Source organism: Macrotis lagotis, chromosome X, assembly GCF_037893015.1.
Source record: "Macrotis lagotis isolate mMagLag1 chromosome X, bilby.v1.9.chrom.fasta, whole genome shotgun sequence".
Lineage (NCBI taxonomy): Eukaryota > Metazoa > Chordata > Mammalia > Peramelemorphia > Peramelidae > Macrotis > Macrotis lagotis.
Window position 1 is genome coordinate 481,389,915 of NC_133666.1, and position 24,945 is coordinate 481,414,859.

A 24,945-nucleotide genomic window follows, 5' to 3' on the forward strand; every position below is an offset into this window, starting at 1 on the left:
CTACAAGTGTGGAATTCTCCTGATAGAGTTGTTCCATGGAGTATTCCAGGCTATACTAAACCAATTTTATACCCAGAAATAGGGTTAGCTAATTCAGAGATATGGAAAACTATGGCAGCTATAGAGAGATAAGGTATATGCAATGGAATAAGGCATTGGACAAAATATCTTATGCAGAAAAGAAATTGTCTGTGACTGCATGCAAAGGACCAGATATTGCCTTCATGATAGGATCTTTCAAAGATGTCAATATTATCAAAGAAAAGCAGGGTATAATGTTAACTATTACAATTGCACTATTTGAGAATGTGTAAATAAGGAGTGATGGATGATGATGCTTTTTTCATGATAAGACAACCCAAATTTGCCATAATACCCACCAAGGTAGAAGGCTATTTTTACATCTCTTGCTGATAAGTTCTTAGGAAAAAGAAAACATTAAAGAGAATTAGGCAAGAGATGTGTTAGTTACATTTTGTTTGGAATATTAAGTATCATAGCAACCAATATAGCAGCTACTTTGGTGACTATTTCTGTACAAGTAGGGAATAAAGAAAAATGCAATGTAAATATATTCAAAAATTATCAAAAAATACTCAGGAGTGAATTAATGAAGATATTTAACATTTAATTAATGCATTACAAACCTCTGTAATGAACACAAGGGACAATTGCAATGTGATTATAGATTTTCTGCTATTTGTGTTACTCCTTTAAATATAATACCCACTTATTCCATGGGATAATATAAAAGATTATTTGAATGGAATATGATATAATGATTCTATAACTATGGATATCAATCAATTGCATAAAATTGTTAATGATATTTCATTGACACCTAGAATGGAAATGAACTCAGGTATTGATACTTTGTTTAACTTTGTTAATGGTTTTCAACATTTTCATTTTATGAACCTATTAGTGATCATGCATCCTGGTAACTCTGCATTATTATTGATATTGTGTATTACATCCATTTGTCTTAAATGTCTTTTGTCACTGGAACAAAACATAGATGTCCTAACACTCCTCCTAAAGCTTCAGCATACCAAAAAAGGGGGGAATCTGTAGAGGGCCAGCCCCTGAGGGTGATATTCACATTTCCTTGGTGACTTTTTCCATCAAAAAGAAGATATGTGTGGATTATTCCTCCTTGTATGGATCTGTTGGCTCACCAGTGAACCTTGACCTGGGATAATCTATGGCTCTGGAGGTGATTGTAAAAGGTTTATCTGATAGAGAATTATGCAGATTTCTAAGAACAAATATTGTAAACTTACCCAGGAAATTGTGAAACTGGGTCTCCTTTAACCGATCATTCCTGAGAAAAATTTTTGCTATAAAAAGTCTGAGTTTCCAAAAATAAAGTTGGTACATTTTCACTTTCCAACCTTGTGTATTTAGATGTGTTTTTCTATTCAATCTGACTCTTGTAAATTCATGTCCTGACCCACACCAGAGCTATGGTGGGCTATAATGGAACCAATGGAAATAAATGACTCTATGAAAATGCAATATTCTAATAACTAAATTCTAAGAGCTGAAAAAATAGGAAAAAATGTAAAGAATTCATCAGGAAAAAAATTACCACTTTGGAAAATATATCCAGAAGGGATATTTTATGCAATATAGGTCTACTTGGAAGTCATGGTCAAACAAAGAGCCTGAACAATAAATTGTCATAAAAAATTGCCCTTAACGTCCTAGAACAAGGAGATTTAATAATCCTTGAAAGAATCCATTAATCATCAGCAGAAAGAGACCAGGAAATTGAAATCTGAAAGACTATTGTAACCAAATTTCAGAATTCCTAGCTAAAGGGGGAAAAATTACTTACAAGGAGCCAAGAAGAAGCAATTTAAATACTAAGGAGTCCTAGTCAGAATTATGCAGGACTTCTCAATTTCAACATTAAAGGATCAGAGTACTTAAAATATGACATTATGGAAGGCAAAGGAATTTGTATCACAACCAAGAATAAACTAGCCTGCAAAATTCAGCACGTTCATTTTGAGGAACAATAGTTTCAGTGAAATAGAGGACTTTCAAACTTTCCTGACCAAAGGAAAAAAAAAACCATACTGCAAAGAAAATTTTATTTTCAAATACAAGGTGCCAGATATATATTAAAAGGTAAATATGAAGAAAAAAATTGATCATTAAGCCTAAACTATTTAATTCCCTACACAGGAAGACAATAATTGTAACTCTCAAGAACTGTATTGCTCTTAGGATAGTTGAAAGGAGGACCATTTGACAGAAATGTGGGTATAAATTGATCATGAATGGATAGTATTTAACTCATGAGGATTATATTTCTTTTGAGACAGTAGAAAGTAATGTACTTAAACAGAGGTGTGGGTATAAACTGAGCATGATGTGATTGCAATTTAGCTCCGGGGCGGGGTGCTGTATTTCTCTTGGGATAACAGAAGGGAATGTACTAGCATAGAGGATAGAGGGATATAAATTAATCATTATTTGATGTTACTTTAGTATTTCATTTTCTTTTAATTTTTATTTTATTTTTCTAAATACATGTTATGAAAGTTTTAAAACATTCCTCCAGGGGCAGCTAGGTGGGGCAGTGGATAAAGCACTGGCACTGGAGTCAGGAGTACTTGGGTTCAAATCTGGTCTCAGACACTTAAGAATTACCTAGCTGTGTGGCCTTGGGCAAGCCACTTAACCCATTTGCCTTGCAAAAACCTAAAAACAACAACAACAACAAACAAACAAAACAAAACAACCATTCCTCCATATCTATATGTATATTTTTAAGTAACCTAATTTCCTTTCACCTTCCCTTCCCACTCCCCTCTACTCAGCAGGGGACAGTGATTATTATACATACACATTCATGATAAACAGATTTATAGATTAGTTATTTTTGCTATGAGGAATGAGGTTAAGAGAAAGAAGTACATAGAGAAATTTTTTGAAACATGAATGTAGTGTTAATTATATTCAGAAGGAGTTTTTTGGTTTTGTTTTGTTTTGCTTTTCTTCCTCTGGACAGAGATAGCATTGTCCATAACTGATCTAATAGGGTAGTCCTACCTCTCTGAACTTCTGAGAACTGCATCCATTAGGGTTGATCAATTCACAATGCTGTAGTTAATGTACAATCTTTCCACAACCTCTCCAACACTGATCATTTTCCTTTTTTGTCATCTTAGGCAATCTGATAAGCTGAAAGCTGATAGTTGTTTTAATTTGCATTTCTCTGATCATTTTTTCATATGATTATATCTTGATTTAATCTCTTCATTTTGAAAACTTTCTATTCATATCCTTTGACCATTTATCCATTGGTGAATGACTTGTTACTTTATAAATTCAATGTAATTCTATATATTTTGGAAATGAGACCTTTATCAGAACTCATAGCTGTGAAGATTGTTTCTCAGCTTACTGTTTTCCTTCTAATTTTGACAGCACTGATTTTATTGGCAATGTTAGTATTTCTAATGGGGCAGTTTGGTGAAGTATATAAGTATAAAAGATGTGAGCATAAATTAATTATGGTGAAATGATGTTTTTGGTTCTTGGAGAATATGCTACTTTCAGGACAAGTGGAAAAGTATACTTTGCCAGAAGATATGATTACAAGACAGATGTAAAATTATTAACAATTAAAAATGTATAATAATGGGACATGAAGGCAAATGCCTTTCAGGTTAAATAGCACTACATGTATAGGCAGAAAGGAATATTATAGAAAAGGGAAAGAAAGGAGAGTGTGAAAAATGAATAAATCTTATTCTCAACACCTTATACTCAAAGAGGCAAAAGCATGCATTCACATTTAGACTTTGAACTTTTTTTTCTATTCAATACCAAAGTAGGGAAGGAAACATTTAAGAAGAAAAGGCATATTGAGGAACCAGAATACAAAAGCAAAATACTGGTGTACACAGAAAAGGGAAAAGGAGGGAGAAAAGTAAAAATAGGGGTTAAATAAGATGGAGCAAAATACAGAATAAGGAATCATAACTGAAAGAAAATTGAATGAAATCTCTCTTAAATCAGAAGAGCATATCAGAGTGGATTAAAAACCTGAAAATTATTATATAATATAGGAATAATAACCAATTTCATCCAAGACAACGCCAATACTAAGATATCAAACCAAAACTTCTGGATGCCTCCAAAGCAGTTCTTCAGAGAAATTTTATATCTCTAAATGTTCTTAGGAGTTAAATAGAAAAAAAGAGAGCAATGAATTGGACATATAATTAAAAAGTCAGAAAAATAATAAATTAAAGGCCACATTAGAAATTCTGAAAATCAAAGGAATAATTAAAATTGAAAGAAAACTGTTGAATTAAAAATTAAATTAGGTGTTGGTTTTATGAAAAAAGCAATCACTGTATATTTGCAAACATATATATATATATATATATATATATATATATATATATATATCATGCCAAGATTAACAAAATAGGAAATACAATACTTAAATAACCCCATTTCAGAAAAAGAAATTGAAGAAGCCATCAATGACTTCCCTAATGAAAAAAAAAAGTCCAGGGCCCGATGAATTTACATGTGAAATCTACCAAACATTTAAAGAACAATTAAATTTAATCCTACATAAATTATTTTTTAAAAAAAGAGTTCTGCCAAATTCTGTTTTATGACTTGAACATGGTCCTGATAACAAAGAAGAACCCAAGCAGACTTATTTAAGTAATAAATCTCCCTAATGAATATGGAAGTTAAATATCAAATAAAATATTAGCTGAAAAATAAAAGCAACTTATAACTAGAATAATATGCTATCAGGTAGGATTAGGGCAAGTTTAATATGAAGAAAACAATTAGCAAAATTGTTCATAACAGGGGGTAGCTAGGTGGTGCAGTGGGTAGAGCACCGGCCTATAGTCAGGAGTACCTGAGTTCAAATCTGGGCTCAGACACTTAATAATTAACTAGCTGTGTGGCCTTGGGCAAGCCACTTAGATGCAAGCTAAAAAATATAATTGGTCATAACAATAACAAAATTAGCAAGAATCAATTAATTATCTCAAAAGAGGCTGAAAAAACTCTTGACAAAATCCAACACCGGTTACTATCAATAATACTAGAAAGCGTATAAATGAAAATTTCCTTAAAATGATAAAGAGAGGGGTGGCTAGGTGGTGTAGTGGATAAAACGCCGACCTTGGAGTCAGGAGTACATGGGTTCAAATCTGGTCTCAGACATTTAATAATTACCTAGCTGTGTGGCCATGGTCAAGCCACTTAACCACGTTTGCCTCGCAAAAACCTAAAAAAAATGATAAAGAGAGGGCAATTAAGTGGCACAGTGGATAGAGTGCCAGCCCTAGAGTCAGGAGGACCTGAGTTCAAATCCAGCCTCTGACACTTAATAATTTTCAAGCTGTGTCACCTTGGGCAAGTCACTTAACCCCACTGCCTTACCAAAAAAAATGATAGTGTATTTATCTAAAACCATCAGCAAGCATTACACATAAGGGATGTAAACCAGAATAACTTCCAATGAGATCAGGGGTGAATCAAGAATGCCTATTCATCACTATTATTCTGTACTGTATAAGAAATATTATATTTATCAATAAGAAAAGAAAAAGAAAACATAAAAATTGGAATAGGCAATGAAGAAACAAATCTCTAACACTTTGCAGATGATCAGCTAGCATACATAGAGAATCCCAGAAAACAAACTATTTTAAATAATTAACACATCATAAAAAGCAAGATAAATCCACTTAAATTATCAATATTTCTATATTTGACCAAAGAACTCATCAACAAGATAGATAAATTCCAATTAAAATAATTGTAGACAGCATAAAATACTTGTCTCCCAAGAGAAACCCAGTAACTATATGAACAGAATTATAAGCATACAAACAAAGACATCTAAACAATTGGAAACATGTTCATTTTTCATGAGTAGACTGAGGTAATATAATAACTTTGCAATTCAACCTATATTATATAATTCATTCAGTATCCTACATATTAAACTATCAAAAATTTTATAGAATTAGAAAAATAGTAACAAAATTCATATGGAAGAGCAAAATGTCAAGAATATCAAGGTATTCAATGAAAAAATTGCAAAGGGTAGTGGTCTACCACAATTAAAATTATATTGCAAAGCAGCAGTCATCAAAACTATTTGGTACTGGCTAAAAAATACAGAAGTGGGTTAGTAAAATAGGTTAGATACAAAGGAAACAGTAATTAAGGACTATAGTGATCTACTCTTCCATAATTTCTGTGCTCATTCTTTGGCAAAAATTGCTAGGATGACTGGATAATATTATGGCAGAAACTAGGGAAAAGTCAGTAGCAACTCACACTATACTAAAATAAGTTCGATATGGGTACAGGATTTACACATGATAGGTGATACCATAAGCCAATTAGGAAAACAAGGAATATTTTATCTTTCATATTTATGAAGTGGGGAAGATTTTATGGCTATAAAAGAAATAGAGAACATTATAAATTGCAAACTGGATAATTTAAATTAAATTAAATTAAATTAAAATTTGGAAATATGCTCAAAGGATAATGCAACTTCGCAAATTCTTTAATCTAGCAATAGTGCTACTAAGTCTATATCAGATAAAGATCATTAAAAAGAATGTAAAGGACTTACATGTAACAAAATATTTATAGCAATACTTTTTAGGGGGAATAACTGGAAATTGATGTGATGCCCATCAATTGAGGAATGACTGAACAAGATATACTATATGAATGTTATGAGTATGAATATTTTTTAAAAAATTATGAGTGCCGGCACTTTAGAAAAGCAGGTAAAGCCTTGTATGAACTGATGCTGAGTAAACAGAAGCAAGACAAAATTGAACACGTTAACAACATTGTAAGATGATCATATATGATGGATGCAGCTCCTCTCAGTAGTTCTGTGATCAAAGAAAAGCCTGAGAGTTGTGTTATGGAAAATGCCATCCACATTCAGAGAAAAACTGTAGAGTTCAAATGCAAAGCAAATCAGTCTAGCTTCACTTTTAAAAGCATCCTTTAAGGGCAGCTAGGTGGCACAGTGGATAGAGTACTGGCCCTGGAGTCAGGAGTACCTGAGTTCAAATCTGGCCTCAGATACTTGATAGTTATCTAGCTGTGTAGCCTTGGGTAAACCACTTAACCCCATTTGCCTTGCAAAAAACTTTTAAAAAGAATCCTTTATACTTTTCCTTTCTTTCCCAGTATTTCCCCACTTTAATACTAACTACTCTGTATGGAAATATGTTAAACATGAATATTCATGTGCAAAGTATATAAGATTTTTTTACCATCATGGGGAGGGAGGAGGGAGGGAAGGTGGTAGAAAAACTGGGAACTCAAAACCTTACAAAAGATGTATTTTTGAAAACTATATTTACATATAATTTGAAAATATAAATTAAAAAATATGCTAAAACTATACTGGAATATTAAAAAATATTTTCCCAACTTTCTGCATTCCTTGTAATCTTCCTTGAATTGATTTTAATTGTGCAATCAAAATTGACCATATTGCAATTTATAATGTCCCATCATTTTCATAGATCTGACCAATGAGGAATTCTTTGTTCTCTTTACTGACTTAGAGTATCGCCTTTTATGTCTAAATCAGGGATGTATTTCCACCTTATTTTATTAAAGGGTGTTAGATATTATCCTATGCCTAGTTTATTATATGATATTTACCAGTTTTTTTTCCAGGAGTTTTATCAAACTGTGATTCTTGAAGCTAGAGTCTTTGGGTTTATCAAACAGTGAATTACCATAGTTATTTTTTAGTGTTTCTTTTCTACATAATCCATTCCACTGATCTACTTTTTCTTTTTCTTATGCAGTCCCAGACAGTTTTGATGACTGCTACTTTATAATACAGTTAGTTTTTGATCTGATTCTAAGCAGTCCATGTCCTTTGTATTCCAAAGTAAGTTTGCAAAGTAAAGGCAGAGACTTGGCAAAACTCTACCCTAGCAACAGATCCTTTTAAATAATGATGCTAAGAAAATTCTAGAGTGGCAGAACTAACAAAATATGAAGTAAAATAGTTTCCAATTCAAAACAGTTTCGAATATGTGCAGGAAATGTTTGTTCCACCAAGGTGAAAGAGAAGCTTAGTACAATGTTGAATCCATCAGTGCAGACCAGTCCCTAGTTAATCAGAAGTAGATCTTGAAATGACTGATTCTGAGCCAAATTTAACTATTTCTAAATCTTCTATGAGAGAGGTCAAATAAAACATAGACAATTGGCCAAAAAGGTCTGTCATACCAGGTTGAGAGGGGAGCACAGGGAAATGGAGGTCATGGCATGACAAGGAATTAGCAAGCCAGGAGTCATTGAATCAGCAAGGACAGAAGTTATTTCCAGAGCTCTTTGTCCACAGATGATAAGGGAATCAAAATGAGATAAGAGGTAGCTCTTTGCTGGCACTGATGCAGTACTTTGTTGCTTTGTTCATATACAAGTATCTTGGTAGCATTACTGAAGGAGCAATAGCACACCAGACTTTTCTATTTTAGGGAAGCAGGGATGCTTCTCACAGTATCAGAACAGAAAAAAAGTATTTTTGGTCACTTATAGACTGGAGCACAGGCCAAGAGAGAAAACAGTCATTACCTCTTCTTGGATCATATAAACTTTAAAGAAAATTTGGAGCTCCCCAGAAGTACTTCGGAGCACAGCTGCATATAACACCAGAAGTTTGGACAGTGTGCCCCCTACTCTGAGAGCAAAATCCTACTTTAATGAAAAGTTCAAATCTAATCATAAACTGGGAAATTGAGCAAACAATAAAAAATCTGACCGTAAAATGTTATGATTACAAGGAAGAACAAAACACAGAAGAAGATAACTAAATCCTATATCCAAAACCTCTAATAAAAACATGAATTTATCTCAGGCCATGAAAGAGCTCAAAAAGGAATTTAAAAATCAAGTGCTAGAGACTTAGGAAAAATTGGGAAGAAAAATGAGAGTCGTGCATACAAAAATGAAAAATGATCAGCTTTGTAAAGGAGACATAAAAATACTGAAGAAAATAACATCTTCAAAACCAGACTAGGTCAAATGATAAAATGAAATTTCTCTTTTTTTCTCTTGCTCTTGGGCTTTGGTCATGTACAGAAATGTTGATGATTTATATAGGGTTATTTTATATGTCTACTTTGCTGAAATTGTTAATTGTTTCAAAGAGTTTTTAGGATGATGTTCTTGTGTTCTCTAAGTATACCATTGTATACTTGGAATGAAAATTTTGCTTCTTCATTGCCAGTTCAGTTTCTTTCAACTCATTTTTCTTCTCTTATTGCTAAAGCTAACAATATTTTATTGAATAGCAATGGTGATAGTGGGCATCCTTGATCATACCTGATCTTCTTGGAAATGCTCCAAGTTTATCCCTATTACATATATTTGTTGATGGTTTTAAATAGTTACTATTTATTTTGAGGAAAACTTCATTTAGTCCTAGACTTTCTAGTGGCTTTAACAGGAATGCATGTTGTATTTTCTCAAAGGCTTTTTCAGCATCTAATGAGATAATCAAATTATTTCTGTTGATTTTGCTATTGATATGTTGTTATGTTGACTTTTCCTAATAGTATCCATTTCTACTAAAAACACTTTCGTATAGGATTATATGTAGTTTTCCTTAAAATATTTAGTAGTATCTTTCCAAACCATTATTAAGCATTAATTTTTATGTGGATAAGCTTGAAGACTTCACAATATGATAAAGGAATAAAGATGTCCATTATCATCATTATTATTCAATGTAGTACTAAAAATATTAGCTATAGCAATAAGCAAAAATAAAAAAGAAGGATTTAGAATAGGCAGTGTGGAATCAAAACTATCATGCTTTGCAAAATGATACATTATACATACAAAATCAACCAAAATTATTTGAAATTGTTCACAACTCTAGCAAAATTGCAGGATATAAGATAGATTCACATATATCAGCATTTTTCATGACTGAGAACTCAGCAGCAAAAGATAGAAAAAACAAATCCATTCACTACTTCAAAGTCCTCCAGGGTAGAGCCAAGGTGATAATGTGAAGCTAACATACTCTAGGAACTTTTTCCTGCACAATTTTAAATCAAGCCTCTACACAAAATTTAAAGCTATAGATTTTACCAAAAAAGAGCAAAACAAGTTCTCAGCTTTAGACATCATGAAGGATCTTTAGTGAAGGTCTGTCTTTTGGGGAGAAAAGAGGAAGTAGAGCCCAGTGAGGCAGGAGATTGGGAAAAAAGTGAGAGGCTTCTACCCAGCTAGATAGCAGCCCAGATTCTGACCCAAGTAGATATCTGGCCAGCAGGGAGTGTCACAACTCCACACAAATTCTGGGCCCTGAGAACACTGGAGCAGCAGACCAAATTGGGTTGGGGATAAACCCCTGCATGGGCAAAGTCTGGACATGAAGAAGGTAACAAACCTCTGCATAGGCAACATCTGGGTTGTAGATGCAATACATTGGCAAGTGATAAACTATGCACTTTACCCTAGCCCCAGCACAAAAAGCTCAGAAGTATGCTCCCTATAACTCAGGGGCAGAGCTTAAAAATGAAAATGAACTAAAAAAAAGCAAAAAGAGTGCTGCCATAGAATGGTACTATTCAGAAAGAGATGGCAAAAATGTCATCTCATATGTAAAAAGCAATACAAATTATCTATATACGAAGTCTCAAATCAGTTTATGAATTGGACTCAAATCCAACACCTCATAGACAAGCTTAAATATGCTTTTAAGAACCAAAACATAAAGGAAGAAGAAAACTTAAAAAAAAAGAAATTACAGCAATGTAGGAGAATTATGAAAAAAATGACCCAGGAAATCAACTTCTTTAAAAGAAAAAAATTATCCACTGAAAATGGAATGTAACTCATCAAAAATAAAATCATTCAAATGGAAATGGAAAACAACAATTTTAAAAGTAAGATTGAGCACCTGGAAAAGGAAACACAAAAGCTCGCTGAAGGTAATAAAACCCTGAGAATAACAAATGAACAAACTGAAACTAATGACTCTATGAGACACCAAGATTATCTCAAACAAAATGAAATGTCTGAAACAATTGAATGAAATGTAAAATACACTTAATGCTACTAAGTCAATCGAAAAACCTAGATCAAAAAACGTGCTTGGAAAGTAAATAATCATGGAAAACTCTTCTAATAAATTAGATTAAGAAGACAAATTGTCCTTCAGAAAAAGATCACAGGAATAAAAATTCTAAAGACTATCATAGCCAGAATTCTCAATTAAAGGAGAAAAAACTGCAAGCAACCCAAAACAACCAATTGAAATACAAAGGAATTACAATCAAAATTACATAGGTTTCATCACCTTCAACATTAAAGGAGTGGAGGGCCTGAAATATGATATTTCAGAGGGCTAAGAACCTTTAAAAAACAACCAAGAATTAGTTACCTTCCAAAATTCAGATATTCTGTAAGAGGGAAAAAAATGAATTTTCCCTGAAATAGAGGACCTTCAAATTTTCTAATAAAAAGACCAGAATTGATGATGGTGACATCATCACGACATGATGGTGTTCTCTCCATAATATTTTTAAATATTTTTAAAAATCATAAAATTACGATTCTAACTAAATTTTCAAGAGACAGAACCCACAGAGGGATCCAGTGAGGCAATTCTCCAGACCAAGGTAACCTGGAAAATAGTGAAAAGGCTCCCCTCCACAAGGTTAGAGGGGCAGCACACCAGAGTGAAGGAACTTCAACCTCCTGGAGGCAGCCCCAGGGTGCCTGGGAGCCAAAGCTCATGGCAGCAGCGGCAGTTTCCTGACTTATACCCAGTGGAGTACCAGGCACAACTTGGAAAATCATTGGGGGACCTTTGCCAGAGAATGTGAAGCCCAGCCCTCAGGGCACTCAGCCAGCAGTAGCAGCCACAGCAGCCCAGAGCCAGGAAATGGATGCAGGCAGAGCCAGTAAGCAGGATCCCCCAGTCCACTGAGCCTCGAGTGCTCAGCCTACCAAAGTTAGGGGAGTGGAGAGAGACTCTTGAGGTCTGTCCTCTGTACCTGGAACAGGACCCCAAGGTTCTGACCACATTCAGATCCTGATCACAGTCTAGGCCCCCTATAGAACAGCAGCCCCTCGCCACCTCAGTCCCATGGCAGGGGGTGCACTTGTGGTTATTCATAGACCAAGAGGGCAGACAGAGCTTCACACACTGAAATCCTTGTGTGTGGGGGGTGTCCCAATAATATTCAAAAGCTCAGGAAGCATCCCAAAACCCAGCACAGGCTGGGGAAATGAGTAAACAGAAAAAAAAAAAAGAGGAACAACATTTAGAAATGCATGTCTAGGAGCGGCTAGGTGGCATAGTGGATAAAGCACTGGCCCTGGAGTCAGGAGTACCTAGATTCAAATCCAGTCTGAGACACTTAGTAATTACCTAGCTGTGTGGCCTTGGGCAAGCTACTTAACCCCATTTGCCTTAAAAAAAAGAAATGCATTGTCTATTATCCCAAGAAGGTTTAAAATACTCAATCTGAAGATGAGAAAGTACAAGTTTCTGCATCTAAAGACTCCAAGAAAAATCAGAGTTGGGCTCAAGCTATGACAGAGCTCAAAAAAAAGATTTTGAAAATCAAGTAAGGGAGATAGAAGAAAAATTGGGAAAAGAAATGAGAGAGATGCAGGACAAACATGAAAATGAAGTCAGTAGCTTAGTCAAGGAGATCCAAAAAAATTCTGACAATAATAACATGGTAAAAACCAGCATAAGTCAAATGGATCAAACAGTTCAAAAAGTTATTGAGGAGAAGAATGCTTTGCAAAGCAGAATTGGCCAGATGGAAAAGGAGATATGAAAGTTCTCTAAAGAAAATAAATCCTTCAGATCTAGAAAGGAGCTAAAGGAAGGCGTTGACTTTATGAGAAGTCAAGACACAATACTTCAACACCAAAAGAATGAAAAAAAATTAGAAGAAAATTTGAAACATCTCATAGGAAAAACAACTGATCTAAAAAACAAATTAAGGAAAGAAAATTTAAAAAGTATTGGGATACCTGAAAGTCATGGTCAGGAAAAGAGCTTTGACCTCATTTTTAAAGAATTCCTACAGGAAAATTGCTCAAATATCCTAGAAGCAGAAGACAAAATAGAAATTGTGAGAATCCACTGATGTCCCCCAGAAATAGATCCAAAAAATCATCCCCCAGGAATATTATAGACAAGTTCCAGAACTCCCAAGTCAAAGAGAAATATTACAAGCAGCCAGAAGGACACAATTCAAACATTGAGGTACTGCAGTCAGGATCACACAGGATTTAGCAGCAACTACATTAAGAGCTTGTAGGGCTTGGAATATAATATTCCAGAAGGCAAAAAGAACTCAGAATAAATGAATAAGGGCATTTTCAATTGTTCCTGTTGAAACAATGAGATTTGAACAGATAGTTTAATCTTCAAATGCAGAACTCAGATGAAGCATAAGGAGTGGAGGAAAAGTGTAAAATGTGAGGCTTAATGATGATGAACTGCATGTATTCCTGCACAGAAAAATGATACTGATAATACTCATATGAAACTTTTAATTTAATAGAGCAGGTAGAAGAAACTTTAATAGAAGAGGTCCAGGAGAGAGCTGAATTTGAAGATATAATATATTGTAAAAATGGAGTCAATGGCTGAAAGGAAAATGTAATGGTAGCAAGAGAAAGGAGAGGTGGAATGGGCTAAGATATTTCATATAATAAGAGCTTTTTTATTATTGCAATGAGTTATTTCAATGATATGGAAGGTGGACAGTGAGGAGGAATGAGGGAACCTTCGCTATCATCACAGGTGGCTCAGAGAGCAAACAGCATATATACTCAATGGGATATATCTAGAGTAAAAAAGGAGAGAAAGGAGACAGGGTGAAGGGGAGGATGTGAGTGATGGAGGAGAGGGTGGACCATGGGGCAGAGTGGTCAGATATAACACAATTTCTTTTTTCTTCTTTCATGGGGCTGGGCTGTGATATCCTGTCTAGGACCACAGGGCCAGGTGGTTGCTGAGCCTTAGGGGTGGCATGTATGCTCAGGACCTCTTGGCCCCAGGTATAGTGATCAGTCTGCTGTGCCACTCAGCTACTCTACAGCTCATTTAAGAAGAGGGACAGAGTGAAAGGAGAGAGAAAATATAGTATATGGTAGTGGGGAGGTGTAAATAGAGGGAGATGCAATCAACAATGGCAATGGTGGAAAAATATGGAAGTACTTTTTGTGATGGACTTATAAAAATTTTGATCCACCCACAATAGAACTGGTGGTGTTGGAACACAGACTGAAGCACATATTTTTTTTTATTTTTTTATTTTTCTTTTTTCTTTTTCCTTTATTTTATTGCTCATGGGGGTCTATATTTTTTTGGGGGAAGGGGTATTATGTTTATTCTTAAACAAGAATATTTCAGTAATGTATAAAAATATCATTTGTACAAAAATAAAAAATAAATATAGGTTAAAAAAGACCAGAAATAAACAGAAAATTTGATATTCAAATACAGCACTCAAGACAAAGGTAAACAAAAGGTAAGCAAAAAGGGGGGGAAATGCTAGTTAAGAGCAGTAAATGATACATTTCTGCAAAAGAAGATAACAATATTATTTCTTGGGATAGTTAAAGAGTTGAAGATAGTTGATGGGATTGACCTTAGAGGATATTAGCATAAATGAGACATGAAGTGATGTTGACTATGGAGGTGGTAGCCAAGAGTTCTTAGACAGAGGAAGGGAGAATACTTAGGGGCCTTATACATAATTAAGTTATGAAGTGCCCTTGCTTAACTAGACATTTTGGTTAAGGACCTTTGTAGGTCAATAGACTTAGAGGGTGAGAGTACTTTGGAAGGGCTTACATAAGTAGATCAGAAAAAGATTTTACTTCAATTTGCATGTATAAATAATTCATAAATTGATTTAACTTTGCATGTTGCTTTGACTTGAAAGAATTTTGTGTCCTTGGAGGATATTTGAAAAGAGGGGGTGATATAATTTAATAAGTTGATGTGATTTATGACTATTGAGAAGTATATTTTTAATAGCATCAAAGACAGGAATACACTTATTTCTTATGAGGCAATAATACTTATAAACTGAGCAAGTAATCTATTACATTTTCAGAATGTTAGTTCTATCAGGAAATATTAAAGCAGTATATTTTGACACAGTACAAGTCAGGGTTAAAACTATAAAGACCTAAAAAGAAGCAGTATATTAGTAGAAGGCTAGGCTATAGTGGATAAATAACACAAAGACTTATTTTGGTACAAGAAAAGATGGGAGGGTGTATTGAGTAAGCATAGATTGATTCTCAAAAGATTTGTTCCTGAGAGGGAATAACATACATCCTCAATTGAACTTAAACATGTGTCTTACCCTACAGGGAAGTCGGGGGGGAGGGGGAAGAAGGTACTGATAAAGGACCAGTGAAGGTAAAAGTAAAAGTAAAGCTAAAGTTAAATTTAAAAGAAAAGTCAAATGGGGAAAGGGAGCTAAACATTGTTGAAGAGGAATAAGAGGAAAGGAAAGAGAAAAATATAAATGGAGGCAGATAGAATGGAGGAAAATAAAGAATTAGTAATCTTAACTGTAAATGTGAATGGGAAGCTCTTACCTATAAAACAGCAGCAAATAGCAGAATGAATTAAAGGCCAGAATCCTCCAATATGTTGTTTACAAGAAACACATTTTAAATAAAGTGATACACACAGACTAAAGATAAGAGACTGGAGAAAATTATATTATGCTTCAGCAGAAATAAAAAAATAAATCCGGGAAGAAATCTTCATCTCAGACAATGCAAAAGCAAAAATAAAGCTCATTAAAAGTGATAAGAAAGGAAATTGTATCCTTTTAAAAGGGACCATCGGCAATGAATTTATAAAATTATTAAACCTATATGCACCAAATGATATAGCATCCAAATTCTTATAGGAGAAGCTAAGTGAGTTAACAGTGTACATAAACAGTAAAACTATAATAGTGGGGGACCTTAATCTTTCTCTCTCTCAGAATTAGATAAACAAGATGGATATTAAGAAAGTGAATAAACTCTTTAAAAACCTAGATATGATAGACATTTGGAGAAAAATGAACGGGGAAAGAAAAGAATATACCATTTTCTCTGCAGTACATGGCACCTTTGTCAATATTGACCATGTACTAGTGCATAAACATCTTAGAATCAAACACAAAAGAGAGAAATAATAAAAGCATGCTTTTCAGATCATGATGCAATAAAAATTACAAATAATAAATTATCATGGAAAGATAAAGTAAGAATTAATTTGAAACTAAATAACCTTTCTTTTATAGAAATAACCAACTACATCATCCAAGAAAATGACAAAAATAAGACATTATAACAAAGTTTTTGGATTCAGTTAAGGCAGTTTTTAGACAGTTTTATATCTCTAAATATTTATATGAGTCAAAAAGGGAAAGAACAGATAAAAATCAAATATTTATATGAATCAAATAGTGAAAGAAGATAAAAATCAAATAGGGAAAGAAGAGATAAAAGAAAAAATGAAAGACCTACCAATTAAATAACAAGTTAGAAATTCTGAAAATAAAAAAGAGAGATTAATAAAACTGAAAGCCATAAAACTATATAATATATTATTATAATATAAAAATATAAATATATATAGCATAAATGTATAAGGCAAGGCTTGATTTTATGAAAAAAATAATAAAGTGGATAAAACTTGGGTTAATCTGATTAAAAAAAACAAAGAATACCAAATTACTATACCAAAAATGAAAAAAGGTGAACTCACCACCAATGAGGAGGAAATTAAAGAGATAATTCAGAGTAATTTTATTTAACTGTACATCAATAAATTGATAGCTTGAGTGAAGTATGTGAATATTTAGAAAAATATAAAGTACTCCAATTAATAGAAGAGAAAAAAGTTAAACAACCCCATTTCAGAAAAAGTAATTAAAGAAACTATCAATAAACTCCCGAAGGAAAAAACTTCAAGGCCAGATGAGTTTAGAAGTGAACTCCACCAAACATTAGGGTACAATTAATTCAATACTACTAAACTATTTTTTAAAAAAGGAAAAGGAATTCTGTCAAATTCCTTTTATGACATCAATATAGTACTGATACCTAAAACAAGAAAAAATATTAAAAATGATAGACCAATCTCCCTATTTATAATTGATGCAAAAATCCTAAATAAATTTTAACAGAGATTTCAAAAAGTTAATACAATGTGATCAATTAGGATTTACACAGCCTGTAGCAAAAACTAAAATCTAATATCTAAAATGGTAACAAACTAGGAGCATTTCCTATATGATCAATGCAAAATAAAAAAGATGCCCATTATCACTACTACTATTCAATATAGTATTAGAAATATTAGCTTTAGCAATGAGAGAAGAACAAAGAAATTGAAGGAAATAGATGAAATGATGTTATACTTAGAGAACCCTAGAAAATCAACTAAAATCTACTTGAAACAACTAACAACTTCAGTATAGTAGCAGGATATAAAATAGACCCACACAAATCATTAGCATTTCTATATATGAACAACAAAGCCTGAGGGTAACTCATAGAGAAACTCCATTTTAAGTAATTGTATGAATCATTGTCGAGGGCCAGCTCCTAAGAGTGGTATACACATATTTTTGGTGACTTTAACCACCTGAGATATGCATGTATTCTTGCTCATTAAATGGATTTGTTGGTTCACCAGTGAACCCTGACCTAAACATATGCAGAGCTAGAGGTGTGTGGGAAACTTTCTGATAAGGAAGTCTACATACTTCAAAGAATAATAATACAGGAAGCCATGCAGCAGGGTTTTGTCTAACCTGTCATGTCTGAGATAAGTTTTGTTATAAAAATCTGAGTATCCAAGAATAAAGCAATAGAGTTTGTTTCATAGCCTTATGTGTAAATATTCCTTACTTGACCTGACTGTCATCAATATCCAGACCCATGCCAGAGCTATCATGGGTGATAATTGGCACCTGAAACAGCAGGGATCTGGAGGGGAATCAGTTTTGAAAGGAAAGACACCGTCTGGACATCCTGCAGGTCACAGCACATGCTACAGGACAGCACGTATTGGTGATATGTACTTTTTTTTTCATAAGGTCTAAAACAGAGAGCATTAAGATGGGACAGGGACAATCTAAGTATAAAGGTCATTATTTGAAAGTGCTAAAGCAGATAGTTAAAGAAAGAGATGTGTTAACAGCTAAACAATTGGAAGAGTTTATTGAATGTGTATAAAAATGTTGTCCTTGGTTTGCAGAAGAAAGAAAACTAAGTACTGAAAAATGGGAAACTGTGGGGAAACAGATGAGTGAACATTTTAAACAGGAAGGTCAGGAGTCATTTCTAATAGGAGACTTTTCATTGTGGAATATTTCAAAAATCTGTATGACTCCACCTCACCTGAAGATGTTGTTTTGGGCTCAGAGTATATTAAAAGTTGATGTAGATGTTCAAAGTATTCAGTAGGAAAATATGAGCAAAAAGAGTGGTAGTTTTTTACCTCAAATGCCACCTCCTCCTAACTTTAATAACTCACCTTCTGCTCCTTTATGATCTAAAGAAGAAAATGTTAACAAAGATAAGGGGCACATGAATGATTTTCAAAAAGCTGCTCAGAAAGCAGTGGATAAAGGAGAAGAGATTCCATGGGACATAAAAGAGTTATTGTTCTCTTTTCTTCCTTTGAGTGACCTGATCCAAAGAATCCAGAGGATGTTTTGAGATATTATACTAATTTAAATTTAAAAATTTTAAAGAATTAAAATCATCAGCAAACACATATGGCAACACTAGCTTATATATTTTAACTCTGACAGAAAAATTAGCCAAAGAAATATTAACTCCAGAATTTGGGCTATGATAGCAAAAACTGCTCTTTCACCAGAAAATTACTTAATATGGAAAACTGAATTTTTAGAAAATTGTACTAGTCAAACTAAAAGAAATGAAGTAGCATGCTTAAGAATAATATTTGAAATTCTCTCTAGCACTTGGGTAGGAGTAAATAAAAAAAAAAAACTGGGTATAGCTTACAAATATATCGCAAATATCCATTGCTACAAAACAGGCATGGCTAAAATTACCTGAAAAGGAAGGAGGCAATACTTCATTTTCAAAAATAAAACAAGGAGCTAATGAGAATGTGGCACAATTTCTTGCTAGGCTGCAACAGGCAATTCAAAGGGGTGTGAGAGATCAGACAGTTTTTTTGCTTGTGGCTTGTTTATCTATATCTTAAAGTTAACTGAAAGAGGAATTAAGAAAAAGGACTAGCTAAGAGAAGAGAATTGTTTCATGAAGACTTGATAAAATAAAATGTTAAAAATGTAAAAAAGGGAATTTATTTAAAGTGATAGAAACAGAGAAAGTGACAGCATTTGCAGATGAGAAAGGTATGTGTTAAATAAACAATCACAAAAGAAATGTTATTTGACATTAAGAAAGTTTTGAAGAAGTGAATTCCAGAAAAGCAAGATAACCTGGTCCATTTTAAAGTACATTTAAAGTGCAGAAAATGATGGGACAATTGAGAATTTAAAACAGAAGACTCCCCTCCCAGAAAAGATTTAGGTCTGTCCTCTTAAAAAGAAGTTATTGGTTTACTCTAAGCTGAACGGGGACAGGGGATACTCCAATTACATTGAGGGATTTTTGAATGACTGTTAGTATTCTCAAAAATTATAGTCATTTTTGTTATAATCAAAAAATGTTAAATATTAAAACCTTTGAATGGAAAAATGTATTGTGAAAAATTGAATGTTCTCTGCATTTTTCCTCTAGTTGCTTGGAGATTTGTCACCTTTGGTTGTATTTGTTTTGCTTTCTGACCAGACTATGCAAGTTTATCTGGTATCCTGTTGTCTTTTGTCCTTGTGTAATGTTTAAAGAACCCTCTAGTGTGAGAGCAAAGTGGGGATTCCCTGGATTTCAGGGGCTTCTATGATTCTAAATGCTCTGACTCTGTCTATGTGTCTATATGTGTGTGTTTTAAAATACAAGCAGAGAGAAGCTCTCAGCTGATTCTGCATAGTCAGGCCTGCTGTTCTCTGTGTTCTGATTGCACAATCCTCCTTTCAAAAATTAGATCTTATTTTTTTCCAAAATCTCATTATATGGCACCAAAAAGATTTTCGTGAAAATCATGCTGTTTTTGGAGAAGAAGAGGTTCTGTTATTTTTTCTTGTTTGTATTGTTTCTCTTCTGGTCTGATTGACTTATTGAATTCTATTTACTGATTTGGCAAATTATACTTATAAGGGAGCTAGAAGAAATTGAGACTGTCTCTAAAATAATTTTTTTGGAGTGGTCTCCTTCAGAGTTTTAAAAACAAGAACAAAAACAAAAACAAAAAAGAACTAATGATATGCTAAAATAGATAGGGGCAGAATGGCCTTGATAGAGGCTGGGAGACTGCCAAAAATATTGTCAATACAGACTTCTGATTTGTGTTCTTAATCGGGCTTTAAAATTTCTAAAAAGGGAGGAAATAATTTTTATACAGATCCAAAATATAATTATATGCTTTAGTTCATATATAAAAATAAATTAACAAAAAAATTTGTGAGGGAAGAATAATAAACAGTAAAGATAAAGAGTTGGTGCATACTACTTTGATATCTCAAAATGTGGAGAATCTCTAAATCCCAGAACATCAATTTGTCAGTGAGGATAGAAAGCTCTTATAAATTAGAGTACTGAGAAGTTAGAATAGCACTGATACAGATAAGAAGAATTTGCAAACTTTTATATTTTGAAAAGGAAATTAATTTAAGGTAATTTTGAATAGGAGCTTTAGAATTTGTAAGATTATTAAGAGAACTATAAAGAAAATCTTGTAATCATAAAAAGGGATTTTTAGAAACATCTGGTATCAAGAATTTTTATGTATTACAAAATTTTCAAGAGTAAAGTGAATATACAATAAATTGACATGTGTTATGTATAATTAGTAAACTTTGTATAAGAACAGCTTCAGACCATTTTTTTAATTTAAAATGTGTTATAATAACACACAATTAATGAATTGAAGCATCATCCATCACCTTTGAAAAGATTTATTATAAGAAAATTAGAGAATACCTTGGCAACAGATTACATTTCTCAAGATCTTTTTGGCCCAGAGAGTTTGTGAAAAGCTATGCTTTTTCACCTAGTATTTCATAAAGGGAATATTTATATGTAAGTTCAAGGTAATTTACTTAATATCTGTTATTTAAGAAGAAGAAAAAATATGTTTTCCGTAAACCTGGCATTAGTAAAAGTTTACATTGGATTTTTGTAATTTTATGTGTATATATATATATATATATATAATATATATTATATATATATATATATATAATTTCACAGAGAATCTTAGTTTCATTTTTGAAAATAGGAGTATATTTGAACAAGAGAAAAATAAACTTATAAAACAGAGATGTGAAAGAAATTTAAGTATAACAGATATTCAATTATAAGGTTAACTTTAAGAGAATGAGATGTCAGCAGGGAAATATTATGGTTCATTCAAGTTAAAAATTTAATGTTTGGGGGTGGCTAGGTGGCATAGTGGATAAAGTACCAGCCTTGGAGTCAGGAGTACCTGGGTTCAAATCCGATCTCAGACACTTAATAATTACCTAGCTCTGTGGCCTTGGGCAAGCCACTTTACCCCATTTGCCTTGCAAAAACCTAAAATCAAAAGAATTTAATGTTTAATTTTAAAAAAGCAAAAATGATAAACTCAGAAGAAGAGGATATAAGAGATTGGGAAGTATATCTTAACTGCAATTATTGCCAAAAATTCTGAATAAATGTGAGATATTTTGAAAAATGATTGGGAAATTGAAAGTTGTGTAACTCATAGTTAGGTAAATTATTGATGAGAAAGATATTGAAAAATTATATGATTTAGTTTTTTCAATATATTACTTTATACCTATCAGATTGACTAATATGATAGAAAAGGAAAATTGCAGGGGCAGCTAGGTGGTATAGTGGATAAAGCATCGGCCTTGGAGTCAGGAGTACCTGGGTTCAAATTTGTACTCAGACACTTAATAATTACCTAGCTGTGTGTCCTTGGGCAAGCCACTTTACCCTGTTTGCCTTGCAACAAGTTAAAAAAAAATAGAAAGATAAAAAGGAAAATTGCAACACTAATGGACTGCAAGTGAAGCTGTGAACTGATTCAACCATTCTGCAGAGCAATTTAAAACTATACCCAAAATATAAACTGCATATCCTTTGATCTAGCAATAGTACCCTTGTGTGTATCCCAAAGAGATTATAAAAAAAGGGAAAATGACATTCATGTGCAAAAAAATATTTATATCAGTTCTTTTCATGATGGTGAAATATTGGAAATTGAGGTTATGCCCATCAGTTGGGAATGGCTGAACAAAATGTGGCATATAAATGTGATGGAATAATATTGGGCAATAGGAATAAACTTGCAGATTTCAGAAAAACTTGGAAACAAATGTCCAAATTGATGCAAAGTGATTTAAGCATAATAAGGAAAACAATGCACACAGTATCAGTGACATTGTCTGATGATCAACTCTGAATTATCTACTTTTTCTTAGCAACACAATTACCTAAGATAAGTATCCAAGAACTCATGAAGGAAAATGTTATTCATATTCACATAAAGAACTGAGGAAATCTGTATGCAGATAGAAACATATTTTCTTCAATTGCTTTATTCTTTTTTTTTCAGGTTATTTTTTTCCTGTTGATGTTTCTTCTTCCAATGACTAATTTGGAAATGTTATATGTTACAGCACATATATTTTATTGGTTCTTGTCCTTCATTATCAAAGAAGACCAAAATGACATCAGTATGTTAGAGGTCATTGTAGAAGATCAGATCACCAAGAGTGTGAAATGCTCTGCCATAAGTCAGGCACAAATAGCCCATGTAAACACTCAGCAGGGTACTCTAAACTTAAGCATCTCATGTTTCCTTTGAGCTATTTCCATTTTGCCTTGATCATAGAGCCAGCAGCCTCTCTGATGATAACATTCCATGCTGGGTGGTCCTTTGCCAGTTTCTTCATACTGTTCACCTAATTCCAAAGTTCTTTTTTCTTAATTTTTTTTTTTTGCTTTTTGCAAGGCAATGGGTTTAAGTGACTTGCCCAAGGTCACACAGCTAGGTAATTATTAAGTGTGTGAGGTCAGATTTGAACTCAGATCCTCCTGACTCCAGGGTTGGTGCTCCATCCACTATGCTACCTAGCTGCCCCAATTCCAAATTTCTTAAGAGAAACCTTCACAATATCCCTATATCACTTCTTCTGACTTCTCTGTGAATACTTAACCTGTAACTTGTCATGGACCCAGCTCTGGACCCAGCTCTGGACCTTGGCCACCTATGGGCTAGGAGATGCCTGGGGGTGTGAACCCGCCCACATGGGTGCTGGGAATGCCCCAATAACAGGAGTGGCTCCGCCCATGAGGGAAGAACAGGGGAGGAGCTTGGGGGAGGAGCAGAGGACTATAAAAAGGATAGGACTGGGGAAGAGGAGAGCCATTTTTTCACTGCAATGTAAGCAATAAAGACCTGCTTGTTAGAGTGCAACCGGGTGCTCTGTCCAGTTATTGCCCTCCTTCCCCAAAGGAGGGTCCGTGTGTCCAAAGATCGACGGGTCCCTGATGTTCGAAGACCAGGGAAAGATATGTATCCAGGCGAAGGCTCAGGATAGGTCCCCGAGCAGCTGGTGCCCAACGTGGGGCAAAGGGAATTTCTGCCTGGCCTCCCTTAATAGGGAGAAGAGCTGGACAACCTCAGATTAATTTGAGATTAATCTGGGACGAAGTTATGGGGCAGGGGATGGGTTTTCCCCTGATTAGACCCGAAGAAAAGTCAGTTCTAGCTTGTCAGTTATATAAATTAGGTAAGCGGCATCAATTTAAGCCACATATCAAGCAGTGCCGCGAATTTGTAGATAAGGTGTGTGGGGGGGTCTCCCTTTGGTTAGAACATTCAGGGATTACCAAAGAGAACTGGGAGACAGTTGGCTTCTTTTGATGAGTCATGCCCTGGAATCCTAACTGACCAGGACTTCTCCTTTTATTCTCTCATAAATACTTTGCTACAGGGGGGTTCTCGTCCCTGTGGGTGAGAAACAATTGGCACACAAGTGGGAGAATCATTAGGAGAATCTTCTGAGGAAGAGGATTTTAATAAGGATATCCTCCTCCTCTGATTTATCCTTGGACAGAACTTAGAGAAACTTATAAGAAACATAATAAATATGGAGTTGGGGAAGAAGAAGGAGGAAGTAGCCATTTGGAGGGCAGAGCAAGAGCAAGGAAGAGTAGGGAGGAATTTAGAATCAGCATTCTGGCACAGCAGAAATTAAGACATAAGGCTGTGGCGCAGCAAACATTGAGAAAGGAGCAAGTGTTTAGGCCACACTCACAGGCAGAGACAGATGAGGAAGAAGTCTCCACCTCTCTGTCCACCATGACTCTGAAACACTGAGCCAGTTTCACTTTTGGCTCTTCTAGGGGCCCTGCTCCAGAAAGTCTCATAGCAGGCAGTCTTAAAGCGGCTGCTGAAGAAGGGGAAATTGTAGATTGGGAAGATTGGGGTATTACTCCAACTCTTTGTCCTGTTTTTGATGATGGCCAGGGTGGCAATCGCCATCATGAGCCAGTTCCTTTAAAAGTATTGAAAGAACTCAAGGAAGCTGTTGCCAAGTACAGCCCCTCTTCGCCATATGTGAAACATTTATTAACTAATGCCACTGCTGCATGTCCCTGGATACCTTTTGATTGGCAAGAGGTTGCTGGTGCAGTGCTCACCCCAGGACAAGCAGTCACTTTTACTGCCCTTGTAAAGAGAGAGGCAGAACAGTATATAGAGGAGAGAGGTATCACCAACCCTGATGAGGC